Below are 7,156 nucleotides of genomic sequence, written 5' to 3'. Positions count from 1 at the left end.
TGCCTCCAGGTAGATGTGATCAGGAAATGGGCTTCCCTTTTCACTCTTCTTCTTGAGAAATTTCAAGATGCCACTGTTGGTTACTTTGACATAACTTAGGATTTAATTTTTGGCCTATTTCCTTTTTTGTCTGCCTGTCCTGCTCCATAATCCCCGTTCAGGCCTTTTTTCTAGTTATAAACAGTTCAAGGCCAGCTGTGGCCGTTTGGTTTTAAGTGGAATCTGTCTCTTTAAATTTCGAGGAGATCTGTGCGCATGCGTGGTAGAACCCTCCACGGGTGGGGCTGGGGAGGTCCACTCGCTCAGCACCCCATACAGTCACCAGAATGGAGGTGCACAGACAGTGAGGGACCAAAGAGCAGATACCAAAAGAAAAGAATGTCCACACCCTATCTCTGCTGTTCTATCAGGCTTCCATGCCTGCTCCGATCCTTCCCCCATGGTCTCACCCAAGATGGCGGCTCTGGGAACAGCTGAGCAATGGATTTCTTGCTTCTGCTACAAATTCCCCTAGCGGTAAGCCTTCCAACCTTCTAAATATTTCTTTATATGTGGTTCTGAGTTCTGGCACCATCCCCTGAGCCTGCTTGGTCCTGTATTCTGTGTTGTTGCTGGTGGAACTCTTCACTGTATTTCCACCCGATCCGTCATCTTGTTTATTCTCAATCTGTAAGTATTTTAAGTCCTCTTTGCCACATTCTTCTTCGTATAATCCAGCTTTTCAGATTATTTGCTCAGCATACAGATTGAATAAGTATGGTAAAAGAATATAACCCTGACGCTCACCTTTTCTGGTTTTAAAACCATTCAGTATCCCCTTGTTCTGTTCAAACAACTGCCTCTTGGGCACAATTAAGCGTCCTGAAATACCCATTCTTTGCAATGTTATCCATGTTGCCATGACCACACAGGTGAAAGCTTTTGCATAGTTAATAAAGCACAAATAAATATCTTTCTGGTATTCTATGGTTTTAGCTAAGATCCATGTGATATCAGTAATGATATCTCTAGCTCTCCCTTTGATGAAGATCAAAGACTACATACAGCCTTCAGTATGGATTGCACCCCAATGTAAAGAAAACAAAAATCCTCATGACTGGACCAAATATAACGTCATGACAAATGGAGAGAAGATTGAAGTTGTCAAAGACTTCATTTTGCTTGAATTCACAATCAACACTATGGAAACAGCTCTCAAGAATCAAATGGCATATACATTAAGCAAATATACTGCAGAAGACCTCGTTAAGGTGTTTAAGAGCAAAGTTTGAAGACTAAGGTCCGTCTGACCCAAGCTGTGGTATTTTCAATAGCCTCATATGCTTGTGAAAGTTGGTCAATGAATAAGGAAGACTGTAGAAGAATCAATGCATTTGAATGGTTGTGTTTCAGAAGAATATTGAAAGTTCTATGGACTGACAGTAGAACAAACAAATCTGTGTTGGAAGAAGCAGTCAGGAAGCTCCTTAGAAGCTCGGATGGAGAGACTTCGTCTCTTATACTTTGGGCATGTTATAAGGGGGACTAGTCCAAGGAGAAGGACATCATGCTTGGTAAAGTAAAGGATCAGCAGAAAAGAGGAAGACCCTCAACAAGATGGATTGACAACAATGGGTGCTGTAGGATAAGCACTGGAGTGTTATCTGCAAGGTCAGTGGTTCAAACCCACCAGTTACTTCTCAGAAACCCAATACAGGGTTGCTATGAATCAGAAATGACTGTTGTTTTTGTTAAGTGCTGTGGAGTTGGTTCTGACTCATAGTGACCCTGCACAGGGTTTCCAAAGAACAGTTAGCGTGTTTGAACCACTGACCTTGTGGTTCACAGTCCAGTGCTTATCCGATTGTCACCCATGGTAGGGCAAAATTAAGCAAACTTCTTAGCCATAATGAGATGGCACTTAACAACACTGCAACATGGACTATGTTATGCCAATTGAGCATGAAACTTTGGTCCTAAATCCTCAAACCCAGTGACTCAGTCCCTCAAGGTGTTTGGTTAGGGCTAAGAAGTTTGCATAACTTTGTCACTTCTATACTCTACTATGGAATTATTGTGTGGTGCTATTGGATAAGCACTAGGCTACTAACCACAAGGTTGGTGGTTCAAACCCACAAGCTGCTCCTTGGAAACCCTATATAGGGTCACTATGATTTAGAACAAACTCAATGGCACTTAACTATAACATACTGTACTATAGCAGCATATACAAATATATATTTAGAAATGTTGTTAAATGTCAAATCGGTTCTGACCCATAGCAACCCTGTATAGGGTTTCTGAGGAGTTGCTGGTGAGTTGAACCACTGACCTTGTAGTTCAAACGGCTTTGCAGTCTGGCTCATTAACTCACAGCACCACACCAGGACTCCATATTTAGAAATATCCTTCGCTAAATCTATATATTCTTACGGGTATACTCCCACATGCCAATTTATACCTATTCAGCTTACATATCTGCCTATGTGTCCACTTACAAGTTATTGTTTGATATTATTGGTATTGCAGGACTGTGTATGTAATCAAATTTGCTATTGTTGACTTTTTAATTCATGCATGCCTTTCAGTGTCGTCCTTTGCCTTGGTTATGTTATACCAACCTCCCCTTTATCGTGCATTACTTTTCCCTTTACCCGAGTTAATATATCTCTAGGCCTTTCTTCCAAAGTGCCTCGTGGTGGACTTGAACTTCCAACCTTTCATAGCAGCCAAGCCTGCTACCCTGTTAATCGTTTGCAAAAACCAGTTGTTAAGTGCCGTCAAGTCAGTTCCAAATCATAGCATCCCTGTATAGGATTTCCAAGGAGCGGCTGGTGAGTTTGAACCGTCAACCTTACAATTCAAATGGGCCTTGAGGTCAAGTGCTTATCCTACTGCACCACACCAGGTGCAACAACCAGGGGCACCATTAGCTTAACCTTCTGACAATCATCAGCATTGCTGCATCCCCATCCTGAAACATAGGTGGCGCTCTACCCTCAGTGTGGGGCAACAGGCATCTCAGAATAAAAAGCTGCAAAAAACATTGCAGAAACATCCATTCTTGACCATTTGTCCGTTCAGTCAATTGGTTTTTTGACCAAAACTTTCTCCTTCTCCTTCCCTGCTCTCTCACATAACAGAAACAAGGTGGGAGGGGAAAAGGATTGAGATGCTACCAGAAAACGACAGCAACAGAATTTTAAAACCAGGCACTCCGCTTCCTGTTTGTTCTATAAGGTGTGGCCACTGGCAGAAGCAAAACTTCCCAGGAACACGGCTTTCCACATACTAGCTTGAAGACAACAGGGGCCTGTTATTGCAATTTTACCCATTTGCAATGAAACATTAATGTAGTGAGCTTTTCATTAAACCTAATATATTCAATCCAAACATAATCCTTTATTCTAAAATCATGTCCTGTTTCTTTCTTTCCATTTTTTTTGTGTGTGCCAGAAGTCTTTCTTTTGAAGGGAGGGGGCTTTCCCAAATCATCTTTCTTTTTTAAACTGATGGTATTGGTGAACAGTAGCTTTGCTTCTCAAACTCTACTTGGCCAAATGAAATATTGGCAACCTTAGGTAGGCCTTCCAAAATATTGTCTGGAGTTTTACTGTTATGTAAATCCAAAATCTCAGTTTTGGAGGGATTAGGTAATGGAGTCCTTGTCCACTGTTGTCCCCAGCCCCAACCCAAACCTACTCAGACTCTAGGGTCCTTCTGTTTCCATACCAGTGCAGTCCCTCCCCTCCTTTGTTAAACTTTTGCCACTATTTGTTTTGCAGATACCTGTGCCAGCCCCTTTTGCTCTGTCTCCTTCCTTTTTATTACCTGCCTTTCCATTATTTGTAGACAATTATCTGCAATAATTAGGCAATTACCCTTAAAGACAATTATGTTCTTCCATCAGCAAACATTGATGTTCTTTTCGTGTGTCTTTGAATGAAGCCGATATTAAGGATACTTTATTTACATAAAATCAAATGGTTCCCTTCCAAGAGAGTTTGGGTTAAAGGGTAAAGTTTCCACATCCTTCTAGGGGGTGGGGTGCTTGGGGTTTATGGTTGGGGTAGTGAAATAGTTAGGAGGACTTTTTCCCTCTTGGAACAAGAGGAGTTACTTCAAAAGGTAAAATGCCCAGGGGACCCAGTACAGTGCGCAGCCCTCCCCCTCCAAGCTAATGAGATCTAAAAGTATCAATGTGATGATCTCAGCTCTGCAAGGTAAATCATTCAGAAGTGCGGCTCTCCTAGCTGTGCCTGCCTCTTACTGACCACAGCTTAAATCTCTCACCCGACAGCCACCTCTGGGGACTGCCCAGATAATCGCTTCAGGGAGCTTGATTGAAATACCCATATGTTCCTCACCCTCTCCTTCTCATAAAAGCTTTATCCATACAATGGAATATTACTGGGCCATAAAAGGAAATGAAGTTCTGATGCATGCCACAATACCCATGAACCTGTAAAATAGTAGCTGGGTGATACAAGTCAGTCAAAAAGGACGAATACTGTATGATTTCACTTACAGAAAATGTATAAATACATCCGTATACATGTGTATATATATACACACACACACACACATGTGAGGGCGCTTCAAAAAGTTCACGGAAAAATGGAATTAAATTATAATGGAATTTTCCCATGAATGTTTTGAAGCCCCCTTATATATATGGAGAGAAACCAAAGCTTATTAGTGGTTACAAGGGATGGAAGAGAGGAGGAAAGGGGAGTTACTGTTTAGGGGGACACTGATCCCTGGATGGTATAGAGTCTGTGTTAGATACTAACCTCATGGTTGGTGGTTTGAACCACCTCAGCAGTGCCGAGGAAGAAAGTCCTGGTGATCTGCTACCATAAAGATTGTCATTAAAAAACCCCAAAAAACCCTGTTGAGCAATTCTGTTCTCTAATACAAGAATACTCAAAGATGATGGGTTTGGTTTGGGTTTCAGTTTATATTGATAGCTGTTTGTTGTTGTTTAGGGTTATCAAGTCTGGCTCTGACTCACAGCAACCCTAGGTGGGTTTGAATTGCTGACCTTGTGGTTAGCAGTCCATTTATCCTACAGCACCACACCAGGACTCTGTGTGGTAGAACAAGTCAGCACAGGAGAGTGACAATTGTAAATAATATAAGGACTGTAAACAATGTCAATGAATTATATCTATAAAAATAGTTGAATTGGCAAATGTTTTATTGTGCCTATTTTTACCACAATAATAATTAAAAAAAAAAAAAAAAAAGGGAGAAAAATAGCTTTTTCCTGTTTGAAGGCTGACACTAAATGATAGTATCTGCCAAGTCAGGGGTCAGAGGTGTGGCCAAGTAGGAAGGATTCAGACTTACACAAATAATTCCATTATGGTTATTGTATTAAAAAAATTAAAAAATAATAATAAGAGTTGCTATTTTATCTCCTCGCAATGCCCTCGTTTGATGGTTTGGGCCACTACATGATGACTATTTGTGCTTGACTCCTAGTGGGCAAGCAGCAGCAAGATACAGTTTCTTTCAAAGTTGGGAAAAAAATAAATAAACGGAAGTCTGCTCCTGCTGGGTTTATAAAGAGCTGTTTTCTTCCTGAGCTCTACGGCATGGTGGCTCTAATCTGAAACTTCTTTTTAATCATAGCAGGAGTCCCAATTAGCGTGTTGGGTAATCTTTCAAGTAGAGCTGGGAGTTTCAGGACCATAGAGAGCAGAGGAAATATCATGTGTGAAGCCCCCAAGGAATAGGACAGGGAAGGCAGCACTGGGACTTGTTTGCACACATATGTGACCAACATGTGCACATCCATAAAGCTACATGTGTGTATCCAGTGTTGGGTTCCCACGGGCCCCAACACTGTGCAAGAATCCCAATTTTGCCTGTCCCACACATCAACAATGCCAATACACAGAGCACATGCCCATACCTGTCCTCTCCCTTAAGAAGGTGCCTGTGAAAACCAGGATCCATTTGCAAGGCAGAGGGCCCAGAGTTTGGGGTACACCTTTGTGCACCATGAGACTGGTGCACCCCTGACTCAGCTAGCACCAGGGCAAGGCTCAGACCTAGAACAGCTTGCTGGTGACCTACTTTCCTTTGTTGTTGTTTTTGGAAGTGCTGATGTCAATGCAGAATTCAGCACAGAGGCTGAGTGAAAAAAGAGACAGAGAGAAGGTGGGAGAGAAGGTGGGAGAGAAGAAGGGAGAGAAGGAGGGGAAAGAGTAGAGGGCATCCGATAATGGTGGCAAGTTACCTGCAACTGTGCTAACCACATACTATTACCATCCCCACAGGGCCTGCCCAATATAGCAGGGATCAGTGGGGCCCTGTGGCTCCAGGCAAAGTAAACAGAGAAGAGCTGCCTACAGCTTCCTCTTCCAGTCAACCCTGGAAGCCAGAGGCAGGCGCTAGGTTACACTAATCTGTGATGCCATTGTTGAGAGCCCCCCTGACCTTTGGGACTTGGTGGTGGCTCCCCACACTCACTGGGACTGGAGGAAATGGGTCTTTGGGGATACTGAAGGCAGCTTCCTCTGTTTGCTGGCTCCTTGGTAACCCACATGACAAAGCTTCACCAGCAGCTGGTCTGCTCTCACCTCCTCTTCTCAGATGTACCCTAGAGGGTTGCAGGGTTTGGGATACAGAGAGTCCTGACTTCAGTGTGTGGCAGCAAGACTGTGGGTAATTTATTTCAACACACTGCTTTTCTGGGGTCGGATCTGACTCTTCCCACTGACTGGCTCTTCCGTCCTGCAGTGTGGTTAAACTCCAGACCAGATGACAAAGACCCACACACTTCAGTTCCATTTTGTCTAAGCAAGGGCTTCTGAGCAGCACCCAGAGCACAGGCACACGGGCACTTTTCCTGGGTGGAGCTCTTCCTCAGTCCCATTTAGTCAACAGATGCTCAATGCTGAAACAACTTTAAATCCACACTTTGATGAAACTCAAGGCCAGAAGTCTCACAGTTCTGAAAATACAATGCATTTTCTTTCCAAGGTTGGCATCTGTGTGCTGCTGGGTGGCTTCCCTTTGGGAGGGACTCAGGGCTGGGATCAGGGGTGGGAAAGACCCTCCTGAACTATCTTGTACCCTGTGGTTCCCAAACAAGCTTGGCACATGATTAAACTCATCCTTTCCTGCTCAATAAATTCATACATTTTTCAGGGAAAGAAATATACAT

The sequence above is a fragment of the Chrysochloris asiatica genome, unplaced genomic scaffold (genome assembly GCF_000296735.1).
Source record: "Chrysochloris asiatica unplaced genomic scaffold, ChrAsi1.0 scaffold00054, whole genome shotgun sequence".
In the NCBI taxonomy this organism is placed as follows: domain Eukaryota; kingdom Metazoa; phylum Chordata; class Mammalia; order Afrosoricida; family Chrysochloridae; genus Chrysochloris; species Chrysochloris asiatica.
The sequence above is the reverse complement of the archived record's forward strand: the minus strand, read 5'-3'. Positions refer to the sequence as shown.